The sequence below is a fragment of the Polyodon spathula genome, chromosome 1, assembly GCF_017654505.1.
Source record: "Polyodon spathula isolate WHYD16114869_AA chromosome 1, ASM1765450v1, whole genome shotgun sequence".
NCBI classification, from domain to species: domain Eukaryota; kingdom Metazoa; phylum Chordata; class Actinopteri; order Acipenseriformes; family Polyodontidae; genus Polyodon; species Polyodon spathula.
In genome coordinates this window covers 40426298-40443709 of record NC_054534.1, presented here as the reverse complement: position 1 = coordinate 40443709, position 17412 = coordinate 40426298, and positions in this window count along the sequence as shown.

Below are 17412 nucleotides of genomic sequence, written 5' to 3'. Positions count from 1 at the left end.
GGAAGTACCGTCTGCAGCTTCACATCTAGACTAGGCAAGCATTCTGACGCTGTGAGTCTGTCAGCTGCTTTCTCTCCCAACCCATGCGAGGAAGCTACTCTGGGCGCTTTCCATTCACACTGTTCTACGGAAAACACATGGCTATTTTAACCCGTACAATACGTGTGAACTGCATGAATGAGGAATAACATTTTTATATCGACCGGCAGTTGTTACTTTAGACATGATGCATAAATATTTTTTTTATTAATATTAAGTCAATAATACAATGTATTCTAGAAATAATGTGTTAATTTGCAAACCTGAAAAGACTTCATTGCTGCACAGTAAACTGGCCATACACATAAATGCTGTTTACTTTTAGTAAGTAAAATAGTTTAACCAGGAGATCACATGGATATTTAACTTTCAAAATGGGCTCAGGTGAGGATATGACATTTTTATATGTTGTTTATTTAAATAAACCAGCCATGCACTTTCTGGCACTGTCTGTCATAACGGATATTTAGGGATTAAATTAGCATCATTAAACAATCTTAGTTCAATAATTTAATCATGGAAAAACGATAATGACAAAACAAGCTGAACTATTTTTTTACCTATACATTTCTAAAATCAAAGTGATGATTGCTTTACTGTCACTGCTTGGAGGTTGTAGCTACAACACTAACCGTTTCGTAAAACAAAGACTTCATCCTTGCTAAACTCATCAAATAAAATGAATAATGATTGTAATGATTAATTATGTGTCTGCATTATAACTGCTTAAAATGCAGAGCAACGTTAGGTTATTGCCATAACCGTGGTTCCCTGAAAGAGAATGACAACCATTGCAGAATGGGAAAGAGCCCTCTCTGACCATCAATCACTGAGCATATTTAAAAAAACTCAGAAATCAGAGGTTAGCTGAGGACACGACCTTGAAGGGTAATGGTTGTCATTCTCTTTCAGGGAACCGGGGTTATGGCAATAACCTAACGTTCCCTTTCAAGTGGAATGACAACCATTACCGAATGGAAAGCTGCACCAAAGCTGTTGTGGCTCCAGATTACCGACAGTACAGTCTCATGGCGATAGCCACAGAGCCCACATGACGCCTAAGGGCATGCCGCCTGTAACACCCTAGAGCCCAGAGAGAGTCTCACTCGGCTTGCCACATCAAGGCGGTAAAATCGCACAAATATCTGACTACCTGTTCAGGTAGCAGCATTGCATAGCTCATCTAAGGAAGTGCCATGAAAGAGAGCCTATGAAGTTGCCTGGCCTCTGGTAGAATGGGCCGTAATGTCCCCCTGGCAAGGGGGAGTCCGCTCTTCATACGCCAATCATATAGCATCTGCCACCCAGTGCGCTAGATGTTGCTTCGATAGGGCCTGACCTCTAGAGCGGGACCCATAGCAGACAAACAGCTGGTTGGTCTGTCTCCAAGACACCGTCCTATCCAGGTAACAACGCAGAGCCCGAACTGGGCAGAGCTTGTGCTGTCTACGGTCTTCCTCTGACTCGTGCGGGGGAAAGTTTCCAAAACCACCAGCTGGTTGATAGGGAATGAAGATACCACCTTTGGCAAAAAGGCTGGATTTGTTTGTAATGTTACACGTGAGTCATTTCCTGTGAAAGCCATGCATGTGTCATCAATGGACAGCGCATGAAGCTCACTTACTCGTCTGGCAGACGTAATGGCTATTAAAAACATCACCTTCAAGGAAACAGGGCGCAGTTCTGCTGACGCCATGGGCTCGAATGGGGGGGACCCATAAGAACCCGCAGTACCAGTTCTAGATCCCACTTGGGGACAATACTTTTCATGGGAGGACGAAGTATCCGAGCCCCTTTAAGAAATTGCACTGCCAGGAAATGTGCCCCAGGGGACACCGAGTCAGTTTTGTCGTGGCACACTGATATTGCTGCCAGGTATACCGTCAAAGTGGACGCTGATTTTCCTGCGTCAAACAGGTGTTGTAAGAAGGTTAATATTGTCTCAATAGGGCAGGTCACGGGATCGTGACCTTCGGCAATGCATCAGTCTTGGAAAACTTTCCATTTGTATGAGTACTGGACTATAGTGCTTGGCGCCCTAGCAGACTGTAGTGTTTCTACTACTGCATCTGGAAAACTTTGTTTGAATAAACGGCTCCGTTCAACGGCCAGACCCGGAGTGTGGAGGGCTCCCTTGAGCTTGTGAGGGGGCGGGTCTTTCTTAGGCCCTGGCCTCGGTCTCCAGCCGGAGAACCGGTTACCCCTGGCCAGCGGCTCTTCCTCTGCCTGCTTGTCTACTCTGGGGTGGAGGGCAGTGTTCAGACCCTTTTACCCCAGCAGACTGTGAATGCCACCTTGGGCGCTGACAGTAAGCCGGAAGGTGCGAGAATTTGGAGGCGACCTCCGTGGCCTTGTGGGACCTCTCAAGGCTCATATCAATGGTCGCCCCAAATGTCTGCCACAGTGTAATGGGGGCATCCAGTAGCACCACCCCCTCGGTCTCCACAACCTTGGCTTGTGTCAGCCATGAATGCCGGTGACCTCCCTGACGGATGCCAAGTGGAATGACAACCATTACCGAATGGGAAGAGCCTCTATGACTGCCAATCACTGAGCATATATGAAAAAGCTGTCCTATCAGGGCCTTGCTGTGAGGAGGAAGTCCCTCCCACCTCCTGCAGAAGAGGGTCATCCTCACAGTAGCATATCGCCATTTTCTCTCTCACCTCTCTAACACTGGTAATAGATTGTCTCGTGCTTTCTTTGTTCTAAAAATTGGCTGATTTGTACAGTTTCGACCTAAAAATTGAGGAGACATGGTAAGCTACATAATTAAGTGCTTTGTGATTGCTTATTGCATTAGTCTCGTGTCGGTGTTTCTAATGATTAGAGCTGGTTTCGACCTCTCTATTTGAGATTGGCAATTTGCTGTTGTTCACTTCACTGCCTCGTGTAGTTATTTTTTATCGTTGGTAAGAGCTACTGTGGTGCTGTAGGGTGACCCGCAGGCTTGCGTCGTCGTCCGCTATGCTGATTTTCTTGCAGCTCGGGCCTACGTGCCCCTCTCAATCCTCGGGCTCTCCTAGTGCGGCTGCGCTTCTCATAGATGCCGATTGATCGGCACTGGTTGGAAACATCTTCGGCGCTGCTCCCGACGCCGATTAAACTCAGCACCGGTCAGAACAGCTCGGCCCCGACCGCTCAGCACCGCGGTCTCCCTCGGCACCAATACATTCGGCACCAATTAACAGCCCAGCTTCATCCGTGCTCTTTTCGGCAACGACACCGATCGGTGAACCCACAACGCCGTCACCGACTCCAGTCGCCAGGTGCCAATTGCTACTAGGTCGGCACCGACGCATTGCTCGGCACCAATGCCCCGTGCCATGTCAATGCGCTCCACAGGGTCCTCCGCTGGTTTTCACCAGTGCGACCAGTGTGCGGCAAAGCTCCCCAGTCAGGACAAACATTCGTTCCTCGCCAGATACCTAGGGCCAGACCAGCCTGCCACTGTGACCAGGAAGCTCCCCCATACCCCTGGGTCACCCTCACCCTCCCCACCACCAGTGCAGAGGCGTAGGCATCCCTCCTTGGAGGTGAGATGGTCGCAGTCTAGACGATACCGCACAAGGGGACATTCCCCAGGAAGCAGGCGGTCATCGAGGAGGTACCGATCTCCTTCCCCAAGTAGGTGCAGGCGCTGTCCTTCTGGATCTCCACAGAGGCGTCAAAGCTCGGCAGCGGTGCTTCCAGGAACTAGCAGAGACTGTGAGGGCCCAGCAGACCATGCTAGAGACCCTCTTGAAGTCTCAGGGTAGACTGCCCCCTACCACCGGTCAGACCCAGCTTCCTCATTCCCACTTTCCATCCCCAGCCCCACTGAGACCCCCAAGCCCAGATGAGCTGTCATTCACAGCATCGAGGTCGGACATCTCCGACCCCGCCACTTCAGTTGGGTGGGCCACAGCAGGGGGCTCCATACTGCCCTTTCCGCATGTATTGCAGAGGAAGGAGTTCCGGGCCTTGATGCAGCGTGCAGCTGCTGCCACGGACGTTCCCTGGCCGGCAGAACAGGAGGGGAAGGGAAACCGTTTTCTTAAGCAAAAAGGGCACCGACAACAAGCCCTACCTTTGTGCCAGGACTTCCTGGAACTGGTTCACTCATCTTGGAGCAATCCGGCAACCGCTCCCTCAGGCTCTAGAACAGGAGAGCCCTTGCTACACACCGCAGGAGCCTAAGAAGCTGGCCTAGGCACATTCCCTACTATCAGGGACATGGTCACGGTACTGGTGCAAGGTTCCACCTTCACCAGAGGGGACAAAGACCCCACTTGCCCGTCTAAGCCTTGCAAGACTACTGACACCATGCTCAAGAAAGCATATGCATCAGCGGCGTTATCAGTCCAGGCGGCGAATGCAATGGCCATACTGGTACTGTACCAGTTGCAGCTGGCGAAGAGGCTGCAGGAATGGGAAACTAAGGTGTTATCAGTCCAGGCGGCGAATGCAATGGCCATATTGGTGCTGTACCAGTTGTAGCTGGCAGAGAGGCTGCAGGAATCTGCAATTGAGGTGAATGCAGGAGAGCTCCAAGCGGTGACGAGGGCAATGACTGACCTAATGGGGGTGTTAGGTCAGGCATCAGGCATGTCTCTACCAGCGCTGGTAGCTGCTCGCTGACACCTCAGGCTAACCCAAGCCAAGGTCGTTTAGACCAAGAAAGTGGTGCTGTTAGATGCCCCCATAACACTGGGGCAGACATCCGGAGTGACCATTGATGTAAGGTCCCACAAGGCCACGGAGGTCGCTACGAAATTCTCACGCCTTCCTGCCTACCGCCAGCGCACTAGGTGACCTTCACAGCCTGCAGGGGCAACGGGGCCTGAACGCCGCCCTCCACTCCAAACCAAGCAAGCAGGCAGACGAAGAGCCGGCGATAAGGAACCACCGCCAGCCAGGGGTAACCAGTTCTCCGGCTGAACCTCAAGAGGTTAAAAAATATCGTCATCATCCAGTTCTTCTGGATGAAGGATGTAGTCTGGATCTTCTTCTTGGTCATCACTTAGATCAACATCAGAGTCCTTGGGGTTGCCTGGGATCAAGGTCAGCGTATTTTTGGCTTGTTTTCCATAAAAAAAAAACTTGGTATCCATTCTCTAACCGAAAAAAAAAAAAAAAAAAAAAAAAAACTAACTTACTATATAGACTAGTAAGTTTAGGATCTATTCTATCTCAAATAGCTATACCACAAAATGAAATTAAAACAAATCTTACATAACATTTTTTTCATTTATATATCTTTAGCCTCAGCCCAATTTTTGTCTTTTTTCCAGTTTCATTTATGCATGTGTGTCTACTGCATAGTTTGTGCTACATGCATGTAATTTATATCAAATAAAAGGATATAATATACCAAAGACCATGTACATTTTGTTTTTACATTTTTCTCTCAACTTTACCACATGTGGTATTTGTATATAGTGGTATATGATAAAATAATAATATATAAGTTATAACAGGATCAGGCATATTTATATGTGGTATAGAGATGGTAAAGTTGAGAATAAATGTAAACAAAACGAAAAAAAAAAAGTACATGGTCTCACAGGACTGTCCTATCGCACTCTGGAGGCTGTATTTTTCTCTCTGGATTATGCATGATATCATTGGAAAGCTGAGTAGTTTTCGTAGCTTTCCAATGGTACCACGCACTTCTGTCTAGCTGCTAGAAGGACAGAGTAATCAAAATAGAACCGAAACCGAGCATGTGATTTCAATACAGTTCGATGGGGCTGAGTTTACGGGTGCCGATATGTATATAATGAAACCAATTACTTTACTACCAGTTTTTACTTACTATTTTACCATTTTCTAATAATGTTATTTACTAAATAAATAAAAACTACTCAACGCGATGTTTTTTACTGATTACTTCAGCTCGTCCTTATAGAACTTACTTTTACCATAAATCAGCAACTCAACTGCACGGTTGAACCCGATTTAAAAAAACAAACTATTACACTTTTGTTTTTTTACATATTTGGCTTTTATTAATCTCAGTCTGTTCTTTGTGATGTCTAATATAAGAATAAATTAAGTTTTTGTCCCTTACATATGAAAAAGCTTGTAAATAAAACGAGTAAATAAGACCTACTCTTAGATATCTAGATGTCCTGAAATTAGACGGCACTCTAATAGGTGCTGCTCGAAGCTGTAGTGACATCTAGCGGCACCACAATGAATATATACTTAATTCCAGCTGGTAGAGATGACCGGATTAGTCAGTGTGAAATTCTGCATTTTTTATATTGTTAATTTCTAAGTAAAAGAATGCTCAACCGTCCCGTCAAGCAGGCCGTTACAACTCAGTATTTGGTAGAAGCACATTTTGCAGCAATTACTGCTATGAGTCTTTTTGGATACGTCTCCTCTAGCTTTGCACAGTAGAATGGTGACATTTATTGCCCATTCTTCACAGGAAAATTGCTCCAGTTTGGATACGTTTGTTGGGGATCCTCGATGGACTGCAATCTTCAAGTCTCGCCATAAATTTTTGATTGGATTCAAGTCAGGACTTTGACTGGGCCTCTCAAGAACATTAAGTCTCTTGTGTAGCTTTGGGTTTGTGCTTCGGGTCACTGTCCTGCTGAAATGTGAATTTCCTCCAAAGTTTCAGAGTCTTGGCTGACTCAAACAGGTTTTCCTCAAGGATTTGCCTGTACTTTGCACCATCCATTCTCCCCTCTATCCTGACAATCTTCCCAGTCCGTGCTGAAGAGAAGCATCCCCATAACATGATGCTGCCACCACCATGCTTGACAGTTGGGATGGTGTTGACTGGGTGATGTGCAGTGTTGGGCTTGCGCCAGTTGTAATACTTGGAATTTAGACTGAAAGCTCAATTTTTGTTGTGTTACAACATGGTATCAAAATGGATTTAATTAGGAGTTTTTGCCACTGATCAACACAAAAAAAGTCCATAATGTCAAAGTGAAAAATAAAATTTACAAATTGTTCTAAATTAATTACAATTATAAAACAGAAAATAATGGATTGCATAATTATTCATCAGATTTTCTATGACACACGTAAATAAGCTCTGGTGCAATCAATTGTCTTTAGATGTAAAATAATTAGTTGAATGGAGTCCACCCGTGTGCAATTAGGGTGTTTCACATGATTTCAGGTTAAATACACCTGTCTCTGGGAGGTCCCACAGTTGGTTAGTACATTTCCTATCAAAAAACTACATCATAAAGATGAAGGGACATTCAAAGCAGGCGTTCATCTTCTGCTGGTGGAAAGGGGACCCAGCAGGCATTCACCCTCTGCTGGTGGACGGGACCCAGCAGGCATTCACCCTCTGCTAGTGGAGGTGGAGGTGGCGGAGGCAGAGGCAGCTCCTGCTGCTCTGCTCCTGGAGGTGGAGGTGGAGGCAGAGACAGAGGCAGCTCCTGCTGCTCTGCTGCAGGCGGTGGAGGTGGTGGAGGTGGGAGCAGTGTGTAGCCTCCTGGTGACGGAGGTGAGAGCGTGTAGTCTACCCTTGTTTCAGGGGACTGGTGTGGCTCTCTCTCACTTGCAGGGGACTAGTGCAGCTCTCCCTCTCTTGCAAGGGACTGGTGCGGCTCTCCCTCTCAGGACGAAACCAGCAGGCATTCTTCCTCTGCTGGTGGAGATGGGGACAGCAAGTAGTCTCCCTTCAGCCCAATGAGGGTGCAGGTAGGCACGGCTCCTCCCACTTGGAATGCAACCTTATCAAGCCTGACTTCTATTATATGCAAACTTATGGAAACTATAATAAGATCCAAAATGGAAAATTACCTATATGGTAACAGGGTACTGGGAGACAGTCAACATGGTTTTAGGAAAGGGAGATCGTGCCTAACTAACTTGCTTGATTTTTTTGAGGATGCAACATCCATAATGGATAATTGCAAAGCATATGACATGGTTTATTTAGATTTCCAGAAAGCTTCTGACAAAGTCCCGCACAAAAGATTAATTCTCAAACTGAACGCAGTAAGGATTCAAGGAAACACATGTACATGGATTAGGGAGTGGTTAACATGTAGAAAACAGAAAGTACTGATTAGAGGAAAAACCTCAGAATGGAGTGTGGTAACCAGCGGTGTACCACAGGGATCAGTATTAGGTCCTCTGCTATTCCTAATCTACATTAATGATTTAGATTCTGGTATAGTAAGCAAACTTGTTAAATTTGCAGACGACACAAAAGTAGGAGGAGTGGCAAACACTGTTGCAGCAGCAAAGGTCATTCAAAATGATCTAGACAAGATTCAGAACTGGGCAGACACATGGCAAATGACATTTAATAGAGAAAAGTGTAAGGTACTGCACGCAGGAAATAAAAATGTACATTATAAATATCATATGGGAGATATTGAAATTGGAGAAGGAACCTATGAAAAAGACCTAGGAGTTTTTGTTGACTCAGAAATGTCTTTATCTAGACAATGTGGGAAAGCTATAAAAAAGGCTAACAAGATGCTCGGATACATTGTGAAAAGTGTTGAATTTAAATCAAGGGAAGTAATGTTAAAACTGTACAATGCACTAGTAAGACCTCATCTTGAATATTGTGTTCAGTTCTGGTCACCTCACTATAAAAAAGATATTGCTGCTCTAGAAAGAGTGCAAAGAAGAGCGACCAGAATTATTCCAGGCTTAAAAGGCATGTCATATGCAGACAGGCTAAAAGAATTGAATCTGTTCAGTCTTGAACAAAGAAGACTACGTGGCGACCTAATTCAAGCATTCAAAATTCTAAAAGGTATTGACAGTGTCGACCCAAGGGACTTTTTCAGCCTGAAAAAAGAAACAAGGACCAGGGGTCACAAATGGAGTTTAGAAAAAGGGGCATTCAGAACAGAAAATAGGAGACACTTTTTTACATAGAGAATTGTGAGGGTCTGGAATCAACTCCCCAGTAATGTTGTTGAAGCTGACACCCTGGGATCCTTCAAGAAGCTGCTTGATGAGATTTTGGGATCAATAAGCTACTAACAACCAAATGAGCAAGATGGGCCGAATGGCCTCCTCTCGTTTGTAAACTTTCTTATGTTCTTATGTTCTTAACCTGCTGGGGCAGTCCCATATCGGCAGCCAAGTAGTTGATCACCACGTCTGCCGGGTTCACAAAGGTAGTAGTGTTGTTCCCAGCTTTCCCAATGTTCCCCATCTCTGGCCCACAGCAGGTCAACAACCTATGGGAGGTCCTCCCTGTTCCACTCTGGGTCCAACACCCAGTCCAGCATCTCCTCAGAAGATGGGAAAGGCTCTGTCTCCTCCCTCCTGGGCTGTGGATGCTCCGGAACCTCTCTCTTGGGCTTTGGACATTCAGGCTTCTGTCCCTCAGGCTGTGGAGGTTAAACCAGCACAGACTCCTCTTCTTGGGCGGTGGATGCACAGATACCTCCTTTTTTGGCTGTGGAGTTGGCATTCGCTTCTTCCCCTTTTTTCTGTGGGCTGGTCTTGGGGCCTTCAGACAAAGCCACTCCTCTGCATCCTCCACCTTTCCCCGATCGAGGGTCAAAAAGAGAGGGTCCTCATAGCGGCAAACATCCCAGTGGTGCCCATACTTCATGCAGGAGACGCACCATGGAGCCCCTCCTTCTTTCAACTCCTCCTGGCGATTACGCCATGGCTGCCTTTCTTCCTCCCATCCCATTTTTTAATTTTTTTTTATTTCCCCCCAAAGAAACTGCGGTTCCCGCTCTGGTCAGCTTCTAAGAGACGTTGGTAATCCCACGATGACACCACGTGTCACAAAGACGGCTGCAGTGGGTGACGTCAGACCAGAAACAGGAACTAAAACAGAACACGGAAATGGTGAAGGCACTGACGTACTGTTTAATAATTAAACAGACAGATAATAAAAATGTTAGTAACGAAAACACTGACACCAAAACAGGACATGGCACTTTAGCCAAAATAAATATACAAACAAAACGTGCTAACAGTAAACAGACAGTGTACTAACAGAACACAAGTACCGTGCTGGCACTTCCAGCACACAATAGCAATTGTAATAAATCTCCTCTCTCTCACCCGTTCTCCACTCACCAAACACACAACCCCGAGTGAGTGAAAACATGCTGCTTTTATGCAGCTGTACCAAGACTCGATTGCTAATCAATCATTCAATTGGAGTCTTGGTACAACTGCATGTGAATTAATAAGTACAATTCCCTGTGCTCACATATTACTACATTTTACCTGCATGTGAAGTGCTGTGCAATCCTCTTTCCTAAATACAAATATACATTTTAAACCACTTGTGTTACGCAGACCCATTTACATCCCATGTACCAATGACTACACACCAACATTAACACACTACATATAACATACAACACAAATAAATAGCTCAGGGGCGGGACACTTTGCCACAGGTCTTATGAGACCAAAATAGAGCTTTTTGGCCTCAACCCTAAGCGATATGTTTGGCGCAAGCCTAACATCGCACAACATCCTGAGAACACCATCCCTACCATGAAGCATGGTGGTGGCAGCATCATGCTACAGGAATGCTTCTCTGCGTCAGGGCCTGGAAAGCTTATGAAGATAGAGGACAAAATTAATGCAGCAAAATACAAAGAAATCCTGCTGAAGTCTACAAGAGACCTGGGACTTGGGAGAAGATTCATCTTCCATCAGGACATTGACCCCAAACATACAGCCAAAGTCACACGGGAGTGGCTTAAAAACAAAAAGGTCAATGTCCTGGAATGGCCCAGTCAAAGCTCAGACCTCAATTCAATTGAGGATATGTGGAAAGAGTTGAAAATTGTTGTTCACCAAAGGTCCCCATCCAACATTACGGACCCTGAGCAATTTTGCAAAGAAGAATCGGCAGAAATTGTAGTGTCCAGATGTGCAAAGCTGGTAGAGACTTAACCAAATAGACTCGTGGCTGTAATTGCTGCCAAAGGTGTCTCAACAAAATATTGACTCAAGGGGGTGAATACTTATGCAATCAATTATTTTCTGTTTTATATTTGTAATTAATTTAGAACAATTTGTAGATTTTATTTTTCACTTTGACATTATGGACTTTTTTAGTGTTGATCAGTGGCAAAAACTCCTAATTAAATCAATTTTGATTCCATGTTGTAACACAATAAAATGTGGAAAAGTCCAAGGGGGGGGGGGGGGTGAATACTTTTGAGAGCCACTGTGTGTGTGTGTGTGTGTGTGTGTGTGTGTGTGTGTGTGTGTGTGTGTGTATATATATATATATATATATATATATATATATATATATATATATATGTGTTCAGTATAACTTTTGATTACACTTGGAAATTAATGTAGTTTTGATGGTAAAATAGAAGGATATTTTACACCCTAGATCATTTATATATACACACACAGACAATATATAATGTCTGTTTCTGTGTGATATTGCTTATATTTGATATATTTTGCAATATATTTGAAAGTAGAAAATATATTTAGAAATATATTACAATATATTTCATTTTCGTAAGGGTGTGTTTACTGTATGTTTAATAGCGGATCTATTTTTTAAATATGGCTTTAACATAAATATAAAAAAAAAATTAGTTATGCTCTGACGACGTTTAATTTTTAAACTATTATTGTGTTATTTTCTATATTGTTATTTTAACGGCTTGAGAGTTGCATCAGGGAACTGAAGAAAAAAAAAACATCTCCGTTTTTCACTGGAAATCTGGACAGTGGGAGAAATTGAACTCTGACAAAAATTTGGTCAGACACCAAAATTCAAGCCAAACTGGACAAAATTCACAGAAATAATAAAATATACCCTGTCTTTTCTTAGATTACTTTGTTTAATGATGATAGTAGGAGAACTGTGCAGAATTGCATAAACTGCATTATTCTCCTACTGTAGGCATTCAATAGGCCTACATGTATTAATTCACGAGGCGTGAGCTGGGGGTAGAAATAGGGCAGAAGAAGCAGAAGGGAGCGGTTAGTAGGACAGAGTGCCGGCTAGAAAGGACCGGACCTAGGATAGAAGAGCAGGCGAGGCCCACTCTAGTAGCAGACCAGCGAAGCTGGACATGGAAGCTAGGATAGAAAGTGGTCACTGACTGAGGGCGGCGATGCCGACACGAGCCCAGGGGCAAAGGACCCAGCAACCGAAGACAGGATACAGAAAGTGGTCACTGACTGAGGGCGGCGATGCCGACACGAGCTCAGGGCCGACGGACCTAGCAACCGAAAACATATATGAGGGTTATGACTCATGGAGCCGCCCCTCAGAGGAAGATGGTTCTGGAAGACTGGGACACGAAAGAAGGTAGAGAGGGAGAGGTACCCAGCATCTGAGACTTCTGTAAAGGGGAGCTTGTTAGACCCCCAATTGGCCGAGACTTCACGCTGCCTGGGACCTGAGATAAGAACAAGGCATAGAGGTTAGTATGGGACTCAAGCATGAGTAGCCACGTCCCGAACTGAGACATAGAACAGCCTTGAGTGAGGCAAGATAAGTGCAGGAGCTGCGAAAGAACAGAGTGTGGCCAGGGGTCCACTCTGACTCACACGGTGAGAACCCTCCTGAAGGTCAAGGGAGGCTGAAGCCATGCCCTGAGGTCAGGGAAGTGATGATCACTTGCCCCCCAGAGACGACCGATGCGAAGGCATGTAAGAGAAGGTGGAGGAGGGGAGGAGGAGGAAAACGAAACACTAGACAGCAAAGGTGCAAGTGATCAGGGCTTAAATAGTAAATAGGTACTAATTGACTGGAAATTGGAGACCCCCTTGCTGCGCGCCTCCTGAACTACGCAAGCTAACATTTAAATTAGCGAAGTGCTCCCCCAGTGCTTTCTTCCACAGCAATATATATGAATCTAAAACATGCTATATTAAAAACCGGAGCAATACAGCAAAAGCTGTCATCTTTCAATGTACCTTGCAGGATATTGTAAACATCCAGTTCACACACCATAAACTAACCAAGTTCACTTGAAAACTGCATTGTGAACACAAACAGACAGTCCTGAAAAATAATGGAAAAGGACCAAGAAAAACAAACTTTAGTTCACATCCAAACAAACTTGGTCCCTTTGCTCGCAGAAAAGTGTGAACAGCAAGCACATGGACACATTGTTTCAAACTAAACTAAATCAGACCCGGTCAGTTTGAAACAGGCCCATTGTGAATGTAGCCAAGTCTGTCAGATCTGGTAGGTAACAGAAATGCTTTCCAGATAGAGCTTGTCTCTTTGCTAATAGAGTTTTTGAGACCAAGGTAATTATTTGCTCTTTAATTGCTTCTTACTACCACTATTATTAAACACTAGAGATATTGAACTGTCACTCTAGTAGCCATCAGCTGTGTTCTAAAATGGATGTGCTAGGAAGAAATGTCTTCAGGAATAAATATAATCTTAGTCTGCTCTGGCTTGAAAAAACTATACAGGCAGATAATGGCGATGGGGTCTGAGATTCTAGATTCCATTACTGATGAGAAGTTTCCAAGCAAAGACATGCTGTTTGTGTCATCACTAAGTGGCTTGTAGCACGGAAAGGACATTATTACATGGCAGAATATTTAATACAGTCCCAGAAAGTGTGGCTTAGAATGCTTTTTGTAACTATGGATACTGTTCGAGTTTCTGCACTGAGAGAACAGTAGTCATGCCTGCTCACATACCACACACCAACAAATTATTCTATGAAATATTGAGTGACATGGAGAGACTGCGATCTTTAATCTCAGTTATGAAGCTTAGTAAAGTTTATTTTTGAACATTGAATGTATTCCCCCTCTGCTGGCTAAAGGTGTGAACAACTGTGTATGTACTTATATTCTGGTACTGTACCTACATATATTGCTCATCTTAACACAACTAAAATAGTGTCACCATTTCTAATTCTTGTTACAGTGAAGATTTGGGCACTGTGTTGGTTTGGTTTGAATACATAATGAAAGCCAGTAATAAAAACATGTATGGATTTTACAACACATACTTTATAGATAGACCCTAATTATTGTTTGTCGCTGCCTTACTAATATTGAGCACTACACGACTTACTTCTTTATGAAGCATTTACTGAGTCTCAGGCTCAGGTTTGTCAGTGAAATGGGTTACATGTTATACAATAATACAAGGCAGTTTTAATATCACTGGATAAATGTGATGAACATATTAATAGATAAACCAGAAACTTCTATACTTGTCAAGTGACTTTTGTGATTACTGCTGGTTTGACTGCCATGTTGTGGCATAGTTATGCAATAATGTATTCTTTTCTATATCAACTTTATAAACTAGGCATTGACGTCAAGTTTTCATCCATTGAGCCCTCTGGAAATACAGAGATGATACTTGTTGGTTCATAATGCTAATATGCAGTAAAGTAACTAGCAGGACAGGATGCTTTTGGTCAGAAAAAGTTTTACCAAGTTTTACCATTGAGAAATTTTGAGAAAATTGAAATTTAAAATTTAACATACGATTTGATTGGACAAAAAATGTGATTGTAAGAAAATATGAAAAACATCTCCTAGTCTACAATGTATACACGTGTATGTGTTCAAGTGACCTATTCAAACTGAAAGACAGTTGAATAGTTACTAGGCAGTAAGAGTATCTGTAATGTCAGGCATGCATAATGACTTAATTGACCCACGTGCCCAACTGAGATAGTCTCCCATGTGTTCCTGTTTGCAGAAAACCTCCACAGGTTCAACTCCAGTGGGTCATGACAGACCCATCCTGCAGACATAAAGTGTATTGTGATAAGCAGCAGACTTGCTGCAGTGACCTTCAACACTGGACAAGAAACACTTGTTTCCACTTGGAAAAGTGCACGAGGAGCAATATGGCCCTACCCACTATTACGTCCATTCTATAATTCTTTGGCCAGTCTGTGTATGAAATAAGTTGATATCATTTAGAGCTCACAGACAAAGTAAAACTCAGGATGGTTCAAAACATCTTGTTTACTGGTGTTTTTGTTTTGAAACCTACGCAAGGTCTTACAAAAGCACATCTTCTCTTGTAAAATCTGGGTACTTTTAAAAAGGTCTGTAGGGTGTGGTAAGTTCACTGACAGGACACAGAAGGTTGGAGTTTGAAACACTACTTGGGTGCATCGATTTTTTTCCACCACAGGGTGGCATGATCACACAGGTAAACCCAATGCCAACAATGGTAAACGGTTACAGTCCACTCTTGGCGCACATGCAGGTGCCCAAAATAATAATCAAAACAGAAGGAGAAAGAAAACATGGAAATAAAACTCCAGTGGGTCATGACAGACCCATCCTGCAGACATTAAGTGTATTGTGATAAGTTAAAAAGGTCTATGGGGTGTGGTAAGTTCACTGACAGGACACAGAAGGTTGGAGTTTGAAACAGTGCTTGGGTGCACCGATTTTTTTCCGCCACAGGGTGGCACGATCACACAGGTAAACCCAATGCCAACAATGGTAAAGGGTTACAGTCCACTCTTGGCGCACATGCAGGTGCCCAAAATAATAATCAAAACAGAAGGAGAAAGAAAACAGGGAAATAAAACTCCAAATGCAGGTGCCCAAAATAATAATCAAAACAGAAGGAGAAAGAAAACAGGGAAATAAAACACTGTTAACAAACTACAAATAAAAGTTGATGCTTCCTGCTGCTTCCCACAACCGTCGCTCTCCAAAGCAGCTCGGGTCCTCAGCTATGCTTTGCTATCCCCTCACTTTTACTTACAGGGTTGCCAAGCCAGCTAAACTAGAAACGTCCCTCTTGGGTACGTAAATGCGGATCCAGCGGATCATGCATGCGTCAGACAGCCAGCACAGACCTCACCCTGATACAAGCTCCTATAAGGATTGCTGCATTACATTTCAATTATATGCTAGGACTAACGAGTCCTTTTTTATTTCAAAAGGAAACTTACTTTGAAGTGTACATTTTCTATGAAAAGATTACGGGTATCATGGATGGTTGTTTTTTTTTTTTTTTTGCACAAATGCCTTTAAATTAATAAAAACAAAAATCTAAATATACACGAATGGCTCTGTTGAGATAATGAAGTCTGGTTTTATAGATGATTCAACACAACTTTATTCATGGTGATTAAGATCAAAGAGACCAGTGTTCAGGAAGTATTAAGTTATTTCTCAAAGAAAATAAAAAGTAGCAAAACAGAGTATGTAAAGAATCCTGTAACTCAGTGGTATTCAAACTTTTTTTTTTTTTAAATATACCCCTTATCGGTCTAAAAAGGGTTACAAACCCATTTCTAAGGATTTGTCAGACAGTCTGCAAATGGAAAAAGTTCAAGACGTCACTCTACCCAGGAGCAGTCGTCCTACCAAAATCTCTCCAAGAACATACTGGAAAGTCACAAAGAACCCCAGAGTAACATTCAAGGATCTGCAGGCCACTCTCGACTTGGCTAATGTGAGTGTTCATGACTCAACCATCAGAAAAAGATTAAACAAGAATGGTATTCAGGGAAGGATAGCCAGGAGGAAACCACTGTTCTCTAAAAAGAACATTGCTGCTCGTCTGAAGTTCGCCAAAAAGCACATACAGTAGATGATCCACAAGACTTCTGGAACAATGTTCTCTGGACAGAAGAGTCAAAGGTAGAACTTTTTGGCCTCAATGAGAAATGTTATGTTTGACGAAAACCAAACACTGCATTCGAACAGAAGAACCTCATCCCAACCGTCAAGCATGGTGGTGGGAGTGTGATGATTTGGGGCTGCTTTGCTGCCTCGAGACCTGGATGGCTTGTCATCATTGACACAACCATGAATTCTGCATTGTATCAAAAGATTCTACAGGAGAATTTGTCAGGCCATCCGTCCATGAGCTGAAGTTGAACCAAAAGTGGGTCATGCAGCAAGACAGTGATCCTAAACATACAAGCAGATCTACAAAAGAATGGCTGCAGAAGAAATTCAGCGTTTTAGACTGGCCAAGTCAAAACCCGGACCTAAACCCCATCGAAATGTTGTGGCAGAACCTGAAGTGAGCTGTCCATGCAAGGAAGTCCTCAAATGTCACAGAGTTGAAGCAGTTCTGTAAGGAGGAATGGGCCAAAATTCCTCAAAACCGATGTGAGAGACTGACCAGCAGTTACAGGAAATGTTTAGTTGAAGTCATTGCTGCTCAAGGGGGTGCCACCAGTTACTGAATCAAAAAGTTCACATACTTTTCACACATGGATATTGAATGATGAATCATTTGTGGATAAATAAATATTGATAAAAGTATCATGTTTTTGTGTGATTTGTTTAATCAGGTTATCTTTATCTATTATTAGGACTGAGATTAAGATCTAATAACATTTTAGGTTTGAAATATGTCAAATATGTGAAAATCCTAAGGGGTTCACAACTTTTTCTTAGCACTGTATATTACAACAGTTTGGGACTGGCAAACTGCTGGTTTAGGACAATGGTTTTGAAATGATATAT